The following is a 20,665-nucleotide window of genomic DNA, read 5'->3' on the forward strand; positions in this document are numbered from 1 at the left end:
AGGCAAAGGCCCACACAGCCAACAATGCCAACATGTACCAGAACACACCTCTACTACAGAAAGAGCACCTTCCTTTCCAATTTACTGTAGTGCCAGTAGAGCTGCAGCTTTTTATTTTCGTGGTGTCAAACCAGCCACTGGTACATTCCAGTCTTTTACAGTCAGCAAATGGGACAGCAGGAAAATAAGACTACATATCATCCCAATGCCCACACACACAAAAGAACAAATTAATTCTCTACTAGTTGAAAGGTGCATTCAAAATTGCAGTGAAGAATGAAAATGCAAACATCCAGAGAGGGATTTAACTCCATATAGTGCTGATCAGAATAATTACTCTGAACTAGCAGGCTTCAGACTGAAAAGGAATTGTCAACTCCCCCAATTCTCATTTTATAAATCGGGTTTATAATTTCTATGTACCACTTTCTCCATATACACACAGAGGATTTTGCAAGTAGTTAATATAAACTCATGCTGACAACTTTGTTGAGGAAGTAAAAGGAACATATTAGAACATTGCTTTACAATTACGTACTAGGAACAGCAGTATTTGTACTGAAGATATACTTTCCCTTTCTGAAGTAGCAAGATTATAGTGGGGAAGCCAACAGTGATTCTTCCACTTTCTGATGGTCAAAATGTTGGCATTGCATAAAAGTCTATGCAATGTCTGGCTTTCACAGAGTCAGAAGCATCTGGAATAGTCAAACCTTCTCTCTGAATCAGTTAATTTGCTGCAGTCAGTGTCACTTTTGTTTCTCAAATGCCAGAGTTACCAGAATACAAATTCATTCACAAATTCAACTCAATGTTTTCATTAAAAAAAGCAGAGCAACTGATGCAGACAGGCTTTGTGTTAATGTAGTTGAAAGGGGCTTTTTTTTCCCCCCATCAGAAGGCAGTGAAGGAATAAATATTAAAACACTCTACATGTGCCACCACACAGAATTATTGCTATCTGGAGAGCTCTAGTTTAATATAAAGGCATTGCAAACACATTGAACAAAACCTACAGAACCTGAGCTTGAGTTTGGATCACAATGCTGAGATTGCATAGGAAGCACTTTAACTTTGCAAAAAGGATATTGCATTACACAATCCTGAATTAATTCAGGGTATCATGAATTAGCTAAAAATAACGAAAATTCCAGTCTGAGGCCAGAAAGGCTCCCTGCTTACACAAGCTCAAGAGAAATCAAACAAGTTGCACTTGGAATAAGTACGGCTGGTAAACAGTGCTAAAGCTCCCATAAACAGAAAAGGGATATCCAGTGTAAAATCATTGGAGTTAACATGGAGAAAATATCTGGAAGGTCCAATCACACTGGTGTGTTAACTTGAGCTCAGAACGACTCCAATTTGCACATTTCTGTGAAAAGATTGTTAGCTGGTCACCAACATACAAAAAATCTCAAGAATTAATCGCCATTTCATATTTATTAATAGAATTGTAGGTGGGCAGATGATTTTTCTGCACTCCAAACATCAATTTTAAATAAACATCCCTGGGAAAAGGTGTCTCAAAATTTTCAGGTTGGACTTTTCAACTGATCAATGTGAAACTGCAGTTCCTGCTGTTTAAAACAGCAGGGGGAGGGAGGCAGGAGCAGGATGACACCTTTCAATCCTGGGCCTCCTGATGTTACCTTAGCAGACCTTTTCAGAAAAATAACAGACATTTCTGCTGGCTTATAGCTAGAATAAAGATAATCCTGACTCAATTAGCTTACTGGCTTTTCCCCATGTGGTATGCCAGGATAAAAAAATTGAAAGCAAGAATTAATTTACAGGGGGTTTGTTAGACAATAAGCTCAACCTTTCATGTTACTTTCCTTTGCATAACAAGGCTCTACCCTTCCCAAATTAGCTCTTGGAAGAAAGTTATTTCCAATGTGACCAAGAGGAAACCTGTGATCCAAACAACAACAGATCACCGTGCTTAGCCTACATGTCCCATTGCAGACAAAATGTCACAGCCAAGTACACCCAGAAGAGCCCAGTTTAGCTCCTGAAATACACCTGGAGGTTACACTCCCTGCCCTGCCCACAGCAGCCATGCATTTTGGGGCTCCATCCTTCATTCAAACCCATGCACCTGAAACCATGGAAAGACTTTTTTTCTGTCATTGAAATTAAGAACTGTTTAGTAAAAGAAGTACACATAAAAATCACATCAGCTGCGGAAAGGTTCTTCCAGCAATCAAATTTTTGGGGGGTTTGAAAGGACTAGCCTACTTGTTTAGATTTCCATCTTCCTTTTGAGCCAATTTAAAGTACAATAAAATGTTACTGAGCCCAGAGAGAAACAAATTCCAATTCAAAAGAACAATTACTAATTAGATCTATGATCTTCCATAGTCAGGTACACTCTTTCATTACACTACAGAAACTAGATTGCAACCTTTCACCTAAGTTATTAGTCCAGGCTTTTTAACAACTGACCACTAAACCTGCATCAAATTTATTTTATTCCTGACAAAGCAATTCTTAACCTCTGTTTGGCTACTTCCACCTTTGCTGAGTGTTTCCCCATTTTTACTTTACAGATTAAAATGAAAATACTGCACGCTTTATTAGATTCTGCTGTCTTATTTGGGATGAGACATCCATGTTGTTTGCTAATTTAAAAAACAGCTCTTTGGCACAAATGTTTTGTTTGCTTGTTGTTTCCCCTCTCCACCTCTCTGGCATATGTCAAATGTTTAGACAATATGATTTTGATGGCAGATTAATTTTAGTACTTACAGAACAAGCTCAGCTTTCAGATGCAAAAAGCAAACTAAAATAAACTTAATTGTTTTAAAGTTCGGGTTTCTTTATATAGTTTTAGTTTAATCACAACATACTTAAACCAAAATAAAGCTTGTACTTGAAAAACAACCCCCAAATCCCACAAATCCATGCCAGCATTTCCCAGTATACAATCCATTCTAAGCCAGCACTTTAAAAACATATAAACAAAATATAACAGTGTAGGTTTGAAACAAAAGTTGCAATGAGAGGCCTTCTGTGAAAAAGGTCTTCCACTAACTATATTCCTAACAAACTGTAGCACTACAAAACATAATCCAATATAAAATAACGGTTTCAAATTAAAGCTTGCTTGTGTAGGAAGCACACCACACACATGTACTGACACATCTGCAGTGATCACAGTGGCAGCACCACCCTGCTGGCTACACAAAACAGCATTAACCAAATGGAGCAAGGCTGAAGGCAACAGCAGTGAGATCATTCATGTCCCTGCTGGACATTACATCCCTGGAAAAAAATGAGCTTTTCAGATGGTCCAGGTTCACTCCAGGACACACCGAGCTTTGCACCTGCACAAGGCAAACTCTGCCACTCCTCTCATGGTCATGATGCACATTTCCCTCATCCACACAAAAGTGTGAGCAGAAGTACTGCAACACTGCCCTTGGTTACAATTCTGTAATTAAAATGATTATTTTTATAACACCTTTTTTGTCAAACCTTGTTTATTGATCTCTATCATTTTTATACATCAGCCTGTAAATTAATTAGGATTCATACTAGTATGGCTACTTTGTGATTTTTTTTGTTTACTGTGTTCTGAAATGCTTTAGCCTTTCTGATATAAAAACAAAACCTAAAACTAAAAATGCAATATATCCTCCCTCATTTTATTATCATCACCGTGGTCCTACTGATTAGAACAAAGATTCATTCTGAGATTTTATAGAACAAAGCTGTTTTCTAAAGTAAGCACATTTCTTCTCGTAGAATCTTGTTTAAGTTTCTCATAAGCAAGAAGAAAACCCTTAAAATATTTAGATACTACAGCTTTCTGTAAGCAGGCTATAATTAGATTATTAACTCAAGGAAGCAGATCATACCTTCCCACAGACTTGTTCAGCACTTAACAGAACTAGACTGACCTACATGGACTCTACCCAATGCAAGGTCAAGAAGAGGGTGCTTTCAGGAGGGAAAATAGCTTTCTGACACATCAGTTGACTTGGTTCCAGCTATAACACTGACCTACTTGCACAGCATACTGCCAGGCATTTAAATTTCACTGCCTATAAAAGAGAATCTATCTATTCCACAGGAAAGAAATTGGGTTAGTGGTCCCTGATTTTATAGTTTAAGAGAACAGATTATCCATGTGCAGCTCCCACAGCAGATGAATTCAGGCTCTCTCTTTCCAGCACTCATGGGAAGGGGGAGCAATCGTGGCGTTCCATTTTGGGAAGGAATGAATGCAGAAAGACCAGGAGGCCACCAATCAATTCTCGCCAAGACCCAGCATTACCAGTGTCAGAAAGCAGATCTGGCCACAGATGAGGAATTGTGTGTGTGCAACAATTGCAAGGGCCCACAAACTCAACAAGGGAAGACTGCAAAGATGAGCTGATCAGTTTTTATAGTGCACTTGATCTCAAAGGTCTTGCTTCTCTAAAGAGGTCTCCCTTTTGCTTTCTTGGGCTCTGTTGCCAGACATGCAAAAGACAGACATATGTTGCCAGACATAAATAAATGCAGGTAGGACATAAAAAGCTGCTCACATGACCTTTAATCATTATGCTTTAAGCAGTAGTAACCCATCTCCTATCAGATTCTGCTCTAGCCCTTCTCACTGTTTGCACACAAGATCCTGGTTATTCATAATAAAGCTGTTGTATTTATAGGTAACACAACAGTTGAACCAAATACAAACACTGAAGAAAACAAAGGAAAATCAGTTATGGTGACTCCAATCCATACAAATATCTTCTAATTTGTTAAATAAATAAGACTTTTATCCATTTTATCTCTATTTGAAAAGAAAATTATTAGCTGGAAGTACCTCATGAATCAAACTAACCCCTACTCAACAGGGTATGCACATCAGTGTATCAGATATTGTTTAACTGAGAAGTTACCTTGACAGGTCCCTCTCAGCTGATCCTGCAATATCTGTTTGAAATCTTTCCCTTTTTGATCCTGTTCTGAAATCAGAAGCAAGTTGCCTCTAGCATTTGGAATTTAGCTGTCAAATCAATCTCCACAGAACACTTGGGGAAAAAAAAACACATCAGGTGCTGAAAAAATTTACATATTGGCCTCATGCATAACTGAAGGCAGACAAAACCCTGCACATGACTTCTTCTACTCCCTCTTAAAAACTACTAATGCTTCACATTCCTTTCTAGTGAAAACTTGAAAGAAATTATTCCTCTAGTAAGACTTACTATCACTGGAGGTAGCTTATACAGATCAAAATAAACAACTATCATTTTATCTATGGAAGTTTCACTCTTACTCTACCACTTGTTTTCTTGTCATTTGCTTTACATTTTGGTTTATGCTGTTCACACTGAATTTATGGGGAAAGGAATAAGGTGCTTTCACGTATTTGGAAACCAACCAGAATATTACAGCATTGATGCAATTAAATAATCAAAAATATAATGAACTTGTCTGAAGAGGTTTTTCAATATACCTCTTGGCACAATGATAGCAATTGAAAACTCTCCTAGACCACAGCCTACTTGGCACTTATTTATCAACTTCTATTGTGTTTACAAAGTAGTGTTAATGAAGGAAAACTCAAGGGGTTTTGGTGGGTTTTTTGGGCGTGGGGAACTAGTTCTGGCTGCAGACACTCTCCCTGCAGGAAGGAAAAGACTCCCATGGAATGATAAAGGACTCTCTGTTACACTATTACAGGAGATGAATTGCATTAACCCCTGCCCTTCCCCATTGTACTTGCTGCCCACTGAAAACAACAACAGAATTACTAAAATCCCACACTCTCTAATGGGATGGTAATAGGATTCAGAGGCCATTAGGGTAAAGGCAATCCATATTTTACAGTTTAATAAGCTCTTGCTGAAGATGCTGGATCCCTCTTCAAAGCCAACAATTACTGATTTAGTATTAACAAATCCTCAACTGTCAAGACTGCAGAATGTATTCAAGATGAAGTCAACAGCTTATGGTGACAGACTTTAAAAATGTGTGTAGAAAAATGAAATCACTTAAATTGAAATAATTTGTAATTTTACAGTGATACTGGTTATTAGTGTCATTTCATATTTCTCGATATCCAGATCTCATGGTTACTCAAGTTTGCACATAATTCGGAGTTCTGCAGTGTTTGTTGTAGAAGTCAAGAACTTTTGTCCTGTTTTCTAGGCATGCATCCCTTCTCACAAAGAAATAAAACACTCAACAAAGAACTATGGGACCAACTGAGTAATAAAATCAAGCTCTCCACAATCACAGGTAAGTACATAGAAAATTTTTTAATATTATGATTACCTATGACTGGATTGCCTACTAGGCTGTGGACTAGAACCCAGCATTTCCTAATAGCATGCCTTGAAACATAGGGTGAACAATACAAACTAACCCTGCCTGTTTATTATTCTCAAAACTGTTGGTTTATGTATTTTTGAAAGGCAAATGCCCTTTTAAAAAAAATAATCTTATCTCTGTTTTTGCTGTATCCAGTAATTTCCCATTCCCTTATGTAACTGACTGGGGGTATAAAGAACAATCCACTCCTTACATTTCCTGAAACCAAAGATACATCTCCATCATTAGTGCTGCTGGATCTAATCCCCATCTTTTCATTATTCTTTTGCTTACACTTCTTAAAGGGGAGGGGGGGGGGAAATCCCGGTGATAACAGATGTTTTTTAGAAATGAGAATTCTGAAACTCAGTTTTGTCCCCACAAACATTAACAATGTTTACTCAGGTAGGTAAGAGCCACTGTATCTAAAAATATGGACCACTGCTGTTATAATACAATTATTTTGTGCCTAATCACACAAACAATAGGAAAGCAAAATAACATATATCATCATAAACCAACTAAACCCAAAGGCCTGCCATCATTTCAAATTGAGGAAGTCAGTTCTTCGCCATCTACAGAGGTGATGTTTTAATATAATCAGATATTGAAACTTCCCACACCAGCACCAGGCTGATCTTCAAAGTTTTATGTACTGTTTATGTGGAGAACTATTAGACTTCATCAACATCAATGCATATTCACTGTTTATCACAATGTATTAATAATGAATCCAAGTACATATTTTATGACCACCAAAATGTTATGTTAAAAGCATAAATTTAATACAAATGAGCAGCTACTGAGCTGGTAGTTTTCCTGTTTCTCCAAAAATAGATATACTGAAGTTTAAGACCCACTTCCACAACTTCATTTTGTCATATCTAATGCTTAAAGAAAGTTTTCAATACACTCAAAGAACAGTGGAAAAAGGAAACTAGAGTGGTTCCTGCAACACTTGACTCTGTTTAGCTCACTACTAAAACGAGTTTTGGAAACTACTTTGAAAGATGCCTTCTAGAATATCTAGGGAGATTACAGAGATTTTTGAAGCATAGCTTCCAGGCAAACTAACAAAAATAACCAGAAGGCAAGTAAAAAGGGAATTGACGATCTAACTAATTCCATGACAGGAATTGTCCTATCAATATTTTACAATGCAAAGCAGAACTGCAACATGAACAGAAGAAAGATGTCAAATACCACTCAAAAAGCCTCTCTAGGCAGAGAAACAGAGAGCATACAAACCATTAATTTCAAAGGACCTTTATATGTGTATATATATATATATTTATATATATATATATGTGTGTGTGTGTGTATGTGTATATGTATATATAAATTGAACATCTAACTCCACTTAAATCTAACCACCTTGTTTACAATACAACACATATGTGTCATTGTGACTCAGCCTGACTCTGGAGTCAGGATTTGAGTCTAGATAATGTAGTGCTGGAGCATGTCCAGAGAAGGAAATGGAGCTGCAGAAGGGTCTGGAAAGTCAGTCATGTGAGGGAGCTGGGAGTGTTTATCCTGGAGAAAAGGAGGCTCAGGGGAACCTTCTGGCTCTGCACAACTCCCTGACCAGAGGGGACAGCCAGGTGAGGGTCAGGCCCTGCTCCTAGGGAACCATCAATAGGAGAGGGAGAAATAGTCTCAAGATGCACCAGGGGAGGTTCAGGCTGGGCATCAAGAAGAATTTCTTCACAAAAAGAGCTGTCAGGCGTTGGAAGGGGCTGCCCAGGGAGGTGGCGCAGTCCCCTCCCTGGAGGTGTTCAGGAAACAACTGGGTGTGGCACTCAGTGCTCTGGTCTGACTGACAGGGTGGGGATTAGTCACGGGTTGAACTCGATGATCTTAGAGGTCTTTTGCAACCTAAGTGATTCTGTGATTGTGGGAACACGGCTTTTAAAAAGAAATCAGAACCTTCAACCACAAGTGATCAGTTAATGGAGAAGATGTCATGTTAGAAGGTGGTGAACGAGGATGAAACAATTTCTTAAGGCTGGCCATGGCTAACAAGGTAAACATGAAGAGAAAATACATTGCCCACATTGGAGCCTTGATTTGCTTTGCATTTGACACATGCTGTCTCAAAACACCATTTTAAATTTCATTTCAGTCATTCTACAAGATCCTCTCAGAAAAGGTAGCGAGGAGATGCAATATAATGAGCTATAATACAATAATCATGGTTTGGATCTCTGTCAAGTTTCTCAGAACGCAAATGAGCATTTATCAGGAATTTGCCCAAAACAAATAATTTACACTCATTTCCGCAACACGACAGACGTGATTCTCCTCCATTCAGCTCTTTGTTAACTCTGATTAATTTCTTCACTTCCAAACTTCATTAGAAACATATTCATCTTTTTCTAGGTTGCAATAACTGATATGCTGCATCTCAAAGTCTCATATTAGAAAATTGAACATCTGTCCATTCCTTACATTCTACTGACCTCTAGAGACTGCATGTATATATGTATAGCACATATACATTATTTATGTCCATGCTCACACACCAGAGTAATAGTACAATAGGCTGACTTGAAGAGAAATCTGCATTCAGTATCTGACGTTACAGTTTTGACTTTAATCCCACACTGTTCTCAGAAATGTTTTCTTCCCTGCAGAAATCCCTTGCTGTTTTTCCCCCCCCTCTTCTCTTTGTGTCCTTCCAACAGGAACACACCACACCTTATCAGTTACGTACAGAATTAGGCTACAGCTATGAATATCAATGTAAATACTGAGATAAACCAGGCTTCATTTAGTATTAATATCTGCTGGGGAGGGAGTGCTACAGGTCAGACACACTGAGTTACTGAAAAACAGACATTATTGTGTGTGGGGAGAGGAGAGCAGCCTCTCCCAGCTCAGTACAAGCCTTGTTCCCCCACCAAACGATAACATCTTGCAGCAGATTCCTTGTCCCCATTGTGCTGCCAGGGAAAAAAATCCCCACAAAAGCCTGTGTTGGGTTGGACATTTAGACCAAACAGAAAGGACTGAAGGAGTTGAATTTGTCAACTAAAATCCATTCAAAATAGACATTAATCCAGTAACAAAGAGAAATGAGGGGAACAGAAGAGACTATGTTCTTCCCTAACAATGTTAGAATAACTGACACCATTAAGAGCCATTACTTGGCAGTACTGTGTGGTCAAGTACAACAAGAGGCATTACCACAAATATAAACAAAATTAACAGGTGACAATTCAAAGGCACATTCTCCAACTGAAAATACTCAGTATTCAGTTCCATAACCAAATTCTTGGCAAACATATATTGGGTTTTCTAACACTTCCAGTATTTTATAGAGAAGGCCCACATATGACACTTTCATATGATTTTATTCCTGAAATCCCACAGACAATGGTAAGTTTAGGAGAACAATCCAAAAACAATGTCCTGCTTCAAAAAAGCTTTATCTAAAAAGCATTATTTCTATTTAAAAATAATTTATTTTTGAGGGCAGGTGGATAAAGCCCTCTAACACAGTGTTTTACCATCTTATAATCATATTCCGTGTGATAACAGAACACAAAATTTATTTGATTTGGAATCAGCTATGAGCTAGCTACAGGTTGAATTTTATTAAATCAATATAAGCTATAGATAGCAACTTATCTCTGTATCTTCAAAAACTGCATATATAGAGTAAGAACTGTGCTAGCTAAATATATTCTGCACAATACAGCTAAAAGAACTTACATCCCATACTTTGAGTTACTGCATCATTAATGAGGAAAATATATACAACCATGACCTCCTGTAGAAGATTAAGATGACTTCATTGCGAAATCCTGTTTCTAGTTTTTAAAATTATTTTTTTCACATTTTTATTTACCTGTTTTAATGGTACTATCACAGTCTCTGATATAGATGCAAGCCTCACAAAGAAGTCATTAAATTACTATTATCTGCAGTACATTTTCCTATGTACACATCCTAGCTTGATATGTCAATAACTTACTGCAGATTCCTAGACATATATTCCTCCTGCGTTCCAATAATGTGAGACTAGGTAAGTATTTTTAAATTTCAAAGGGGCTTAAATTAAAATACATGGATTCAGATTTTGGTTGTTGTTTATACATAAATAAGCATCCAGAGACAAACCTAGAAATACACCATTGCTGCTACTGAGAAATATGGCACTAAACTCAATTGTGGCCAGAATTATGGACCCTGTGCAGCTATTCTGAGCTTTCAGGAGTGTTCTCCTAAGTAAAATTCCAGTATACAAGCATGCTTGCTTTTCTCTTCATGACTTTGAGAACTGAGAAATACAAAGACAAAAGTTTATTCCTTAGGGCTATATTGTGTCATAAGCCTTTAAACTGAATTTGCCAATGTTTTCAACAGGGAATTCTCTTTAGAAACTGGTGACACATTACAATCTTTTAAACTAAATTATGTACCATTTCATTGAATTGACAAGTCTGAGAGTGAGGAAGGTAGGAGAACATAATTCTGGTGATGTTCTCACTAGAAACAGTCAGGCTTATTTTTCTGAGTGGCACAGAATTTTAAAAATGTCACAGTGCTCATGAACTTTTGGCCATGGCCAACTGAGACATACAACATTTAATGGCCATGGCTAATGGTCCCTAAAACCGTAGGAACTACTAAGTTTGAAAACAAAAACATGCCCATTCAATAAATACATATCTGTTACATTTCCTAAACTATACCCATGAAATGCAGAAAGACTTCACTTCCTCTGCATTTCAAGTACACAGTTTTCTAAAGGTTAAGGAATTTCCTTAGCATGTACACAGTGGTGTGCATGCACAAATTGAGCAATAAATTAAAGAAGCAGAACATTAAGGAAATCCCTATTAGAAATAGCAAACCTATATTGGAAATAAAACCCCAAACCAAATAAACAACAACAATCAACCTGAAGCTTCTCAGATTAAAGCCATTTTGGCACACACATCTGCAAAACCCATAAAAATACTAAATCTAAGCCACAAGAAGTAAATAGAATACAATGCTAATTACATGAGAGATGACTGTAGAGTTCTGCACACATTTTTCTATGTGCACTTTTTTCCCAATTATAAGCCCAAGTTGAAATGTTCTTCAACATTAAGTAGGAAACAAAATAAAAGCATGCTCCTATGTATTATACAATTCAAACATAGTAATTTTAATTCTAAAACTTAATCTCTAAAAGGTCTTCAAATAATTCTTGTCTTTTTTTATTTAATGTACAAATAGGTGCAAACCAGTTGCACACAGAGAGATCATATTTTTAGCATGACTTGGCTAAGTTTTGCATGTTTATCCTGCTTTACATTAAAAGCTAGGATTAAAGAAACACAACACACATTAGGGTTTTGAGTTTGAAATCAGTTATGGTTGATGATCATCTCCAAAAATAAATATTCCCACAGATAGAGGTCAGTGGTTGCCTGAAATTGCATCAGTTAGTGCCTGTATACTAAAATCCTCCACTCCTTTGGGACTGCTTTATCATTTTATCAGATGAATTAAAACAGTAGTTTTAGCATAGAACATCACAGTTTACTATTCACACATCTGCCATTAGGTGCTTACAGTTTATTGATCTGACACTCATCATAGGGCTTCTCTCAGAATTGAGTCACATAAGAAGATGGTAACTCACAATTGTTAATAGATAAAAAAGCACACACAAAATAACATACAAATTAAGAGGGTTTTTTTTGTCTTTTATGTGTTGATTTGGTAAGCTCTTGCTGTTCTCAAATGAAAGCAACTTTACTGTACTAGAACTCTAATTTTGAGGTGGCATGCATTTATTTTCTTAATTTATAATTAAGCATCTGTATTTTGTGGCTTTATTTAAAATAAAACAAAAAAACCCTTTCAGGGATGTTCTTTCAGCCCTTCCTTTAAGAAAACACAGATCACACAATGTCAATAATAGTGATAAAATTTGAAGAGGTAAGTAAAAACTAAAATCCTTAAAAAAAGACACATGGTTGTATCAACATGTGCCTCATTTCAGCACGTGTCTCTTCAGGTTTTCAGATGGAATAGCACCTATAATAATGACATAAAAATTATTGATCTCATATTATAGAACTACCAACAGCCTTGAGGTTTTTCTTTGGTTTTTGTAATCTCACTGCATTTCTCTCTGTAGATGAAGTAATCTTAACTTTGCTCTCCAGCAACATCTACTGGAACATCAGTAAAATGCTGCTATTTCTATTAATCACCCATTTAACATCTAGCAGGGCAGAGTTAGCAAATGCCAAAAGCAGAGATAAATGCAATTCAGATCCTGCATTCTGGGCTCAAGCACATCAAGGTGGCTCAGCTTCAACCTTCCACTTTTCTGCCATTTCATAAGCACCAAAGTCTTCATGACTAATTCCTACTAGAATTCATCTACTATTTATACTCAGATATGCTTTATTTAAGTCACAAAATATCATTTAAAGTACCACATTACATCCAGGACTTCGATTTTTGTCAGAGAAGTAACTCCTAATTTCGGTTTGACCCAACATGTGCCTAAACAGAACTGAAGCATAAAAAGAACTTGGAAGAACATACAGAAAAATATTGAAAGGTGAAACAGAGCTGGAGTGGCGATTCCAATGCTAAGAAATAAACAAGTTCAGCAAAACCCTAGTTAAGAAGTAAAAATATGCACAGCAAAACAGGGAAACATTTGCAAGTTCTGACTTCAAGCCTTCAGTGGAGGAAAAAAAAAAAAAAAAAAATCCGTCCCTTTGTACGAGGATGAAAGTGCACGATTAACTACCAGTGAAGGAAGGAGCAGGGCTTGAAGCCCCCTTCACCGAGGCAGACTCTGCTTCCCTGGGGGCTCAGTCCCTCTGAGCTGAGGTGCCTTGTCACTCCTGCCTCGTACAGCCAGCCCTGCTGGGATGGCGAGGCACGGGCACTGCGCATTCGGGGGGCTGCAGGCAGCTCCCAGCCTTTTGGGGGAACTTGCATCAAGACCAAAGTTCTCAAGCAAACAGACTCATTTCACTCTGCAGGGTGCTCATCTCTAGGTCTGCACCACGAAATTCTGCCTACCCAAGGATGTTTACTTGGTGACAGCTTACGAAGTTAGCTTTTCCCAGCTCTGCTCAGAGCCAGCCAGCAAGTGCTCCGCTTTACAAATAACTCTGATCACTACAACAGTATTTGCTTTCTTCCTGAGCTCTAATAATGGTCTAACTCTCCTTGACTGCTTGTTCTCTCTTCAATGTGACAATGAAATTCAGAATATCATTGCTGCTCAGAATCCCTTCCTCCTATTTTGAGTCAGTTTGCTGATACAGAGAGCAACTGTAAAATGTAGGGAGAGGAAAAAAAGGCACTAAAAAGCCAGTGACGAACAGAAACAGGCATCCCAATAGTTAAATATGCCAGTTGTGAATAAAAAGCACTTACTAAAATTATTTTTGCCTTCTGAATCCCTATAAAATCTTAATGTATTTTTATAGAGAATAAAAGGGCACATTTCCCAAAACCACAAACCCTTTAGGCTATAGAATTTTATATTACCACAAGACTTAAGTTCATAGGCATTGCCTGATAAATTAGCTCCTCTCAATAGCTGTTAAACAGAAAGCCCTTTATTGTAATCCAAGTGCACTTGTGGACAGCACTTTCAGAGTTAACTCCATTTGACAACTGACATAAATCCATTATTCTAATTTGGTGATTGCTTTACTAAACACAGATTCATTTTATGAGTTTTAGTCATGTATTTCATTCAGGATGCTACTTAATCTCAATTTACAAAACATAAACACGAAATAGGTTTTACAGTATGTCTAAAAGGGTATAGCTATTAATCCGACAAAATGCCAGGCAAACAAACCATATTCACCTAGACCTAAACTCAATGTTAGATTTTACCTTACACAATAAAAAGTAAATAAGTAATTTTTTTTTAAATTGAGCTGTTGCAATCAAATTGCAGAATGCAAGCTCCCTGAGGGTTCTCAGACTCTAACGCTTTTCTTACACTGAGATTTCAGCACTGAATTTAACCTTAAGCAAAGTCCAGCTTTCACAAAAGCTGTGCGTCTGATTTATTTTGATACACAGAGAAAAGGGGGGGAAAAAACAAGCAGTCATTGTGAATACAGAGTCCTCAGAACCTCATCTCTAATTCAATTTATAGCACAGACTTTACATCTTAAACAAAAGGAATCTGATACAACACCGATGCTGCCTCTTGCTGCAGTTGCCTGCCTCAGTTACAGAAGGCTGAAATCCACCGCTCCGACCAAGCACTCCATAAAACATTCGCATTCAGACACTTCTTACCTGCCTCAGCTGAAGGCTTCCTTCCCTTGTTAGCAGTATGAAGCATCCTCCAGCCTTCCCAATCCTTAGCACCGGCCTCGAATTGCACAGCCAAGTCCCTTTTTCGCAAGAAAACGCTTATTGAAAGTGATTAGTTTTTGTTGTCCCTTTTAAGTCCCTCCTGCGGGAAAAAGCCGGGGAGCGATGTGACGCCACCTTTTAATCTTTCGCGAGAGTGAAAAGGCAGAAAAGGAGCGCTCGATCAAACTGAGCTTCACACATGACTAAAACTCGGCAGAGAGGCTGCGAGCTCTGGCTGAAGCACCACTAGGCGTGAGTGTAAGAACAGAGAAGAGGGGAGAGTCAATGAAATGTGACAACGTATGTGCATCAAAGACGGGGAAGAGGGAGAGAACAATGAGAGAGAGAGATCGCGACAGCAGCGAGGGAAGGAGGAAGAATGAGAACGGGAGGCAGAATAAGCCTGAAGAAAAGAGGAGAGTTTTGAAGCAAAGAATTTGCAGAATAAAGCCAAAGTGTCTGGCAGCTTCTGTTTTTATCTCAGTGAGCATGACATACTGCCTCTCTCATTTAGCAACACATTCTTGTCTCTTCCAGGTTTGAAAACTGAGATAATCACAGTGTGTGCCTGTTTGCGCCTGACTGGCACACTTGTGTGCAGTGTACCTGAGATGCCCCCCAACCATCTCCTGGAGGTGCATTTACAGGCAATTCAGTTCATATATTCATTAGGAGAGACACCTCCCCCTGCCCCCCAAAAACAGGAGCTGCTAATTTCTCCATTAATTTACAATATAGTTTATCTGGCAGATGGAATTCTACTTATAACTACTAACAAACTGCCACTGATAAACAAATGAACTGAACAAATGTTTAATGTTGATAACTGAGTTATCATAGCAACAAAACATATTAGCGTTGATAAATCTGTTTTTAAAAAAGGTATTACAGGCAATTTTATTTATCCTGGAATTTCTAGATGAAGTTGCTCTAAAGTGGTAGGAGAAGAAGAAACTTGACCAGGAACTAACATTTTTAAAGGAATGCATCAGACATATGTTCATATTTCCAAAGTTTTTTAAAAATCAATAACAAGCTAAAGCCCAAATTTCAAACTTAATTTTGAATTTCCATTAGAAAAGATCGACACATTTAGTCCTCATACCAGTAGGGTTCATTTTCATGCAAGATGGGTGTAGGATGTGTGTGGATTATTTGGGTCTTTGGTTGATTGGAGTTTTTTTTTTCCTAACTACAACATGTAACATCAGGGCAGCTTCTATGATTTGCTTTGTTCATACCTTCTACCTTTACGTGGTCAAGGGAAATGGGCTTTATGCCAACTGGCAATTGGTCAGCTGGCCCAAAGCACACAAAGTCCTTGTCTGCAGAACTGACACAAGCCCACAACCACACTACGATTTACATGGAGCCAACACGCAGTAGGAAGAACCCTTAAAGATACCTTTTCTTTGCTGCAGCACCCTATTTGGGCAATTGGATCCTACCATGTCAATTGCATTAGGGAAAAGGAAAGAATGCCAAAAATCAGGATCTAGCTCTGGCCTGTGCAGAAGAGTGCTGTGGTGGCTCACGCGAGCCACACAGTGCTACATTCTGGCATCTGGGCCTGAAGGTACTCAGGTAGCCCAAAAGAATATTTCAATAGCTTTAAATAACTTGGTATCCTCTTTTGTGAGGGTTTTCCAGTTCCAGAGAGGAGGTTATAAAGATGAATTCATACATTATTGTCAGGGAATCAGGGGTCAGTTTCAACCCCAGGTAATTCTGTATCATTATTATACCACAAAACTTGTAAGAATCAATGTTTTTCTAGGAATGTTTGCCTCCAGGATCTCACAAAATAAAACAATCACAGTAAGCTCTGGATAGATGGAATCCAGCTTTCATATCTTTATAGCAACACTTGCAAAACAACTCTTTAAACATGCAAACCCTAACCTATTGATAAATTTGTCATTGCTTCAGCATTTCACCTCTTAGTTTTTGTCCCCTGGGGACTGGGAATCCACTGACTTAAATACAGATCCATTAAAATCAGATTCTCACTAACCTTCTTAAGCAGCTTTCATCATGTGAACTTAAGTTACCATAAGGACAAAAATATAATGAGAACAATGGGCCTTTAAATCTCTCTGTATGTGTATCAATGCACCACTAGCTGACCCAACACAGGAGCAGTTTGTGTGATGGATCAAGAATTCCTTCATGCTCTGCTGCTGTAAGGAGTCCAGTGGATTCCTTACACTGTTTAAAAAGTCTCCTGTTTTATGGAAATTAACACCACCTGAAATTTCAGAGGGACAAAGATGAGGGAGAAATAGAGATGCATGAGTTTAGTTATTGCATTTTTTTTCCCAGAGTATTATTAGTAAATACTCTAAAGGAACTGCCTCACTACCTTTTGAAAAGAAAACAAGCAAAAATAAGTCCCAAGTGCTGTAAGAAGCTCCTCTGCCTAGAGTTAAAATGAGTAACAGGAACAATTAGGGGAGAGATCTTTTCTGTTTCCCATTCATTTTGTATTTTCTCACCCTTACTTGTAAATTGCTTTTCTCATGCAAGTCTTGATAAGAAGTTTCCACATCTCTTACAATGTACTAGATTATATCCATGACAACAACTTTCAGAAAATGCAAACACATACATACGTACTTCTAGAAGTATTTATTCATTCTCACAGGCCTATCTACAAATTCACAATGGAATCAAATGGCTGCATTTGCATCCAAGGTCAACAAAACACTTGAAAACATGCATACAGCTTGTTTGTTTTCATGAAAGACATAAGACTGTGTCACTAAAACCAAGCATAAGCTTATACACTGAAGAAAATAAATTGTTTTCTATAAGAACTGACCTTGTGTTCGAACTAAAAGTGTTTGGACACTGAACTGCTTGACTCCTTATAGCTCCAGTGAGCAAGGCAAGTCATTCTCCTATGGAAGTTACTCTATAAATCAGCCACATTTCCATAAGACAGGCAAGGCTTTGATGAACATGAATGAGAAAACTCTATTTTACTGCTGTTAAATGTGCTTCCACTTAAGCTTCCTCAAGCAGTACTGCAGGAGCACACCAGCACCACACCATTACAAAATAACTACACACAGAAATGTACTAGCAATGCCATTTTGTGCAGAGATATAAATAGCTGATTTCCAGACCTTTTCTTACACTTTCACCATTACAGAGAAAATAACTAAACCAGAGCTTTCCCCTCAATCTTACCTGAGGAAGCCAAGTTTAAGTTTAATCACAGAAAACCTCTTGAAACCATACTTGTCTACTCTGCTAGAAATCTGGATTATTCTCCTCTGTGTTTTAGTCCACATGCAAACACATCCTCAGTGACCTCAAACTTCTGGAGGAACAGAACAATTTTTAGAACATTCACCACACTGCTGTGTTTCAATGATGCTGAATCCAGCCCCATCTCCTACAACCCTCTCAGGAAAACACAGGGTCTTTGAGAACAGGGGGCATCACACAGCACATGATGGGGAAACAAAGTGCCAAATGACTGGGAAAGCACCCACACCTATCACAGGGACCCCTGGCCAGAAACACGCATTGACTGCAAGTCCTTTGGAGTGGAAGGAAAAGCTCTGGTTATGCAGAAGGGCAATGGCCACTTTCTCTTGGCAGTGGATAGAGCATCCTTCTCTATTTTACATCTAGCAAAGACTTTCTTTACCAATTATCTAGTTGGGTGACACAGACACAACATTAATTTTCCAGCCTTTTGGCTTTGTTTCTTCTGTTTCAGACCTGAAGACAGACTGTCTGTGAGAGCATCTATTTTTTTTTCAGTTACATCTGTTGGTTTAATAAAACGTAGTGCCTTCATCTCCCAAAACCCTGTTTCAATAATACCTTTGGATCTCTAACACCACAAGCACTATAAAATTATAAGGGCACAGTGTGGCCCTTCATCTCTTCCCAGCCTCCATTCCCTAGAATGGATCTGTTCACTGCTCAGAAGGAATACAGGAGGAGCACAAAGGGCCAGAAGGAAGGCAGAGCACACAAGAAAATCCCTTATGTCTTGTATTGCCTAAATTTAACTTCCCAGCACCCAATTTACAATGAAAAATGCAGTTGGTGTGGTAAAAGAAGCATGAGGATCAGACATAATTTTAGTGGTGAGAGGCACAAAATGAAGACCTTGCACAAGCCTAAGCTACAACATCCTGGCAGGGTGAAGAAAAACTGTGATGCTATTGCTGGTATGAATAATAAAACCACTTAAATGCTGCTTTTTGAGCATAACTGAATACATGTGATAGCATCATTATAAATTAAAACTGTTTATGACCTCCATTTGGTCCAAACAGTACAACCTTACTCACTATATGCATGGTTGAACAAATTGATCTACAACTGCCTGTGTTACATGATAGAAGGGATAGCCAAGTGTTCTGAAAAGGAAACAAAAAGAAAACCCCAGCAAAAGCAGCTTGTAATGACTCATGCAGATTTCTTAATGGCTACTGAAAATAATATTTGATTCCTATCATTGTCAACTCAGTAAGTGATAATAACTAAAACCTAAGTTATTATTTTATTTACATAGTTAATTTCTAGTTTTCTCTATTCCATAAAAATAAGTGTTAATATGTTTTGAAACCAATCATTTCATGAATGAATGGAAATCAGTACTTCTATAAATTCTGCTAAAGTACTAAAATAGGAGATAATCAGTATGTTCTTGACTATTTGGGTACAAAATTTTCAAAGGACATGTAATTCCACCCCACCCTTGTATTTATTTGTAAAACCATAGAGGAATATGCATTAAAACAACATTTCAAGAGTCAGACTTCTGTGGCACCAACTTCTTGTCTGCTTCCTACATTTCCATTTAGACTTTTTCTCCAACTACAGTCACATGCTGAGGTCTTTCAAGAATCCTCAGTACCTCAAACAATTCCTGAAGTAGCTCCCACAGAAGATTTAAATTTTTTAAACCAGCAGTAAACCGATTACTTTCACCTGTGCCTAAACAGAAGCAACAGCAGCCAGTTCAGGTGAACCTCCTGTGCCTCAATTAGCATTAGTGATGAAAAAAATAATTTACCTACAAGCTTCAGGTGTGCCTTATTTCTTCCTTCCACAGGCTGAGAGCCCCTCCATGCTCTGTAGGCACGTTCAGCTTGCAAAGACAAAGGCTGGCTTCCAGGAGAGCACTGTGAGGCTCCTAAAGCATGCTCTTCACCACTAGGTAATTTAAGTTCTCTACATGAAATACAAATCTACGCTGAGACAACAGAGCACACAGCTTCACTGAGTGCACAATTTATGTCAGAGTACAGGGCAACACACTTGGAAACTGAGCAAAGCCTAGTTTTACTGCCCAGTCCCCTGAATTAATATGCAACATTCATACCTTAAGTATACCCTTGAGCAGTTTCTGAGCCACAGCTTTGAAGATGTGTTGGTTTCATGTGCACTAACTCGACCTATATTCAGGCTGACTTCTATTCTGAGATTATTTCTGCTGTGAATTCAATTCCAGCCTCTACAGACCCTGCTTTGCTACACCTATGATACAGATGGCAAAAAGCAGAAGGATGTCAACAAATTAGAAGGCCACTGCTGTCATTGCCTAACAACCAGGGTAATCAAAAAAACTCTTCTTTTTTGTAAGCTGATCTTGACACAAGCACATTTCCTTGAAACTGTGGAAGCACAGAACCAAATCTATAAACCTTTTAAAATTGTTTGCTTTTATGTCAGGATCCAAAGACCTGCTGCCCCTGCTGGAGCCAAGTTTTATCTGTGCCATGAGGCAAGGATGCCAAAAAACTGCAAGAGATGACCAAAACATGGAGGCAAAGAATAACTTTTTATTTTCTGAATGACTATTTTTATTAATGAATAACTTTTGATTTTCAGAGTAAAGTTACAAGATGAAAACAGAAAAATGGCTCTCTAATACAGGACACCAGAGAGGAAGTGAAAAACAGCAGTAAAGGTCTTACATCTTCCAAACTTGCTCCTGTTTACTTGTGTCCCAATCCACGATTTTTGTACCAGAACTCCA

At 38.1% G+C, this 20,665-nt stretch overlaps 1 protein-coding gene across 1 annotated transcript in view; it reads right to left on the reverse strand.

The window, feature by feature from the left end:
* Positions 1 to 20,665, reverse strand: part of TENM2 (teneurin transmembrane protein 2) — a 553,850-nt gene that overhangs the window by 322,122 nt on the left and 211,063 nt on the right. The window lies entirely within an intron of this gene.

Source organism: Vidua chalybeata, chromosome 15 (genome assembly GCF_026979565.1).
Source record: "Vidua chalybeata isolate OUT-0048 chromosome 15, bVidCha1 merged haplotype, whole genome shotgun sequence".
NCBI lineage: Eukaryota > Metazoa > Chordata > Aves > Passeriformes > Viduidae > Vidua > Vidua chalybeata.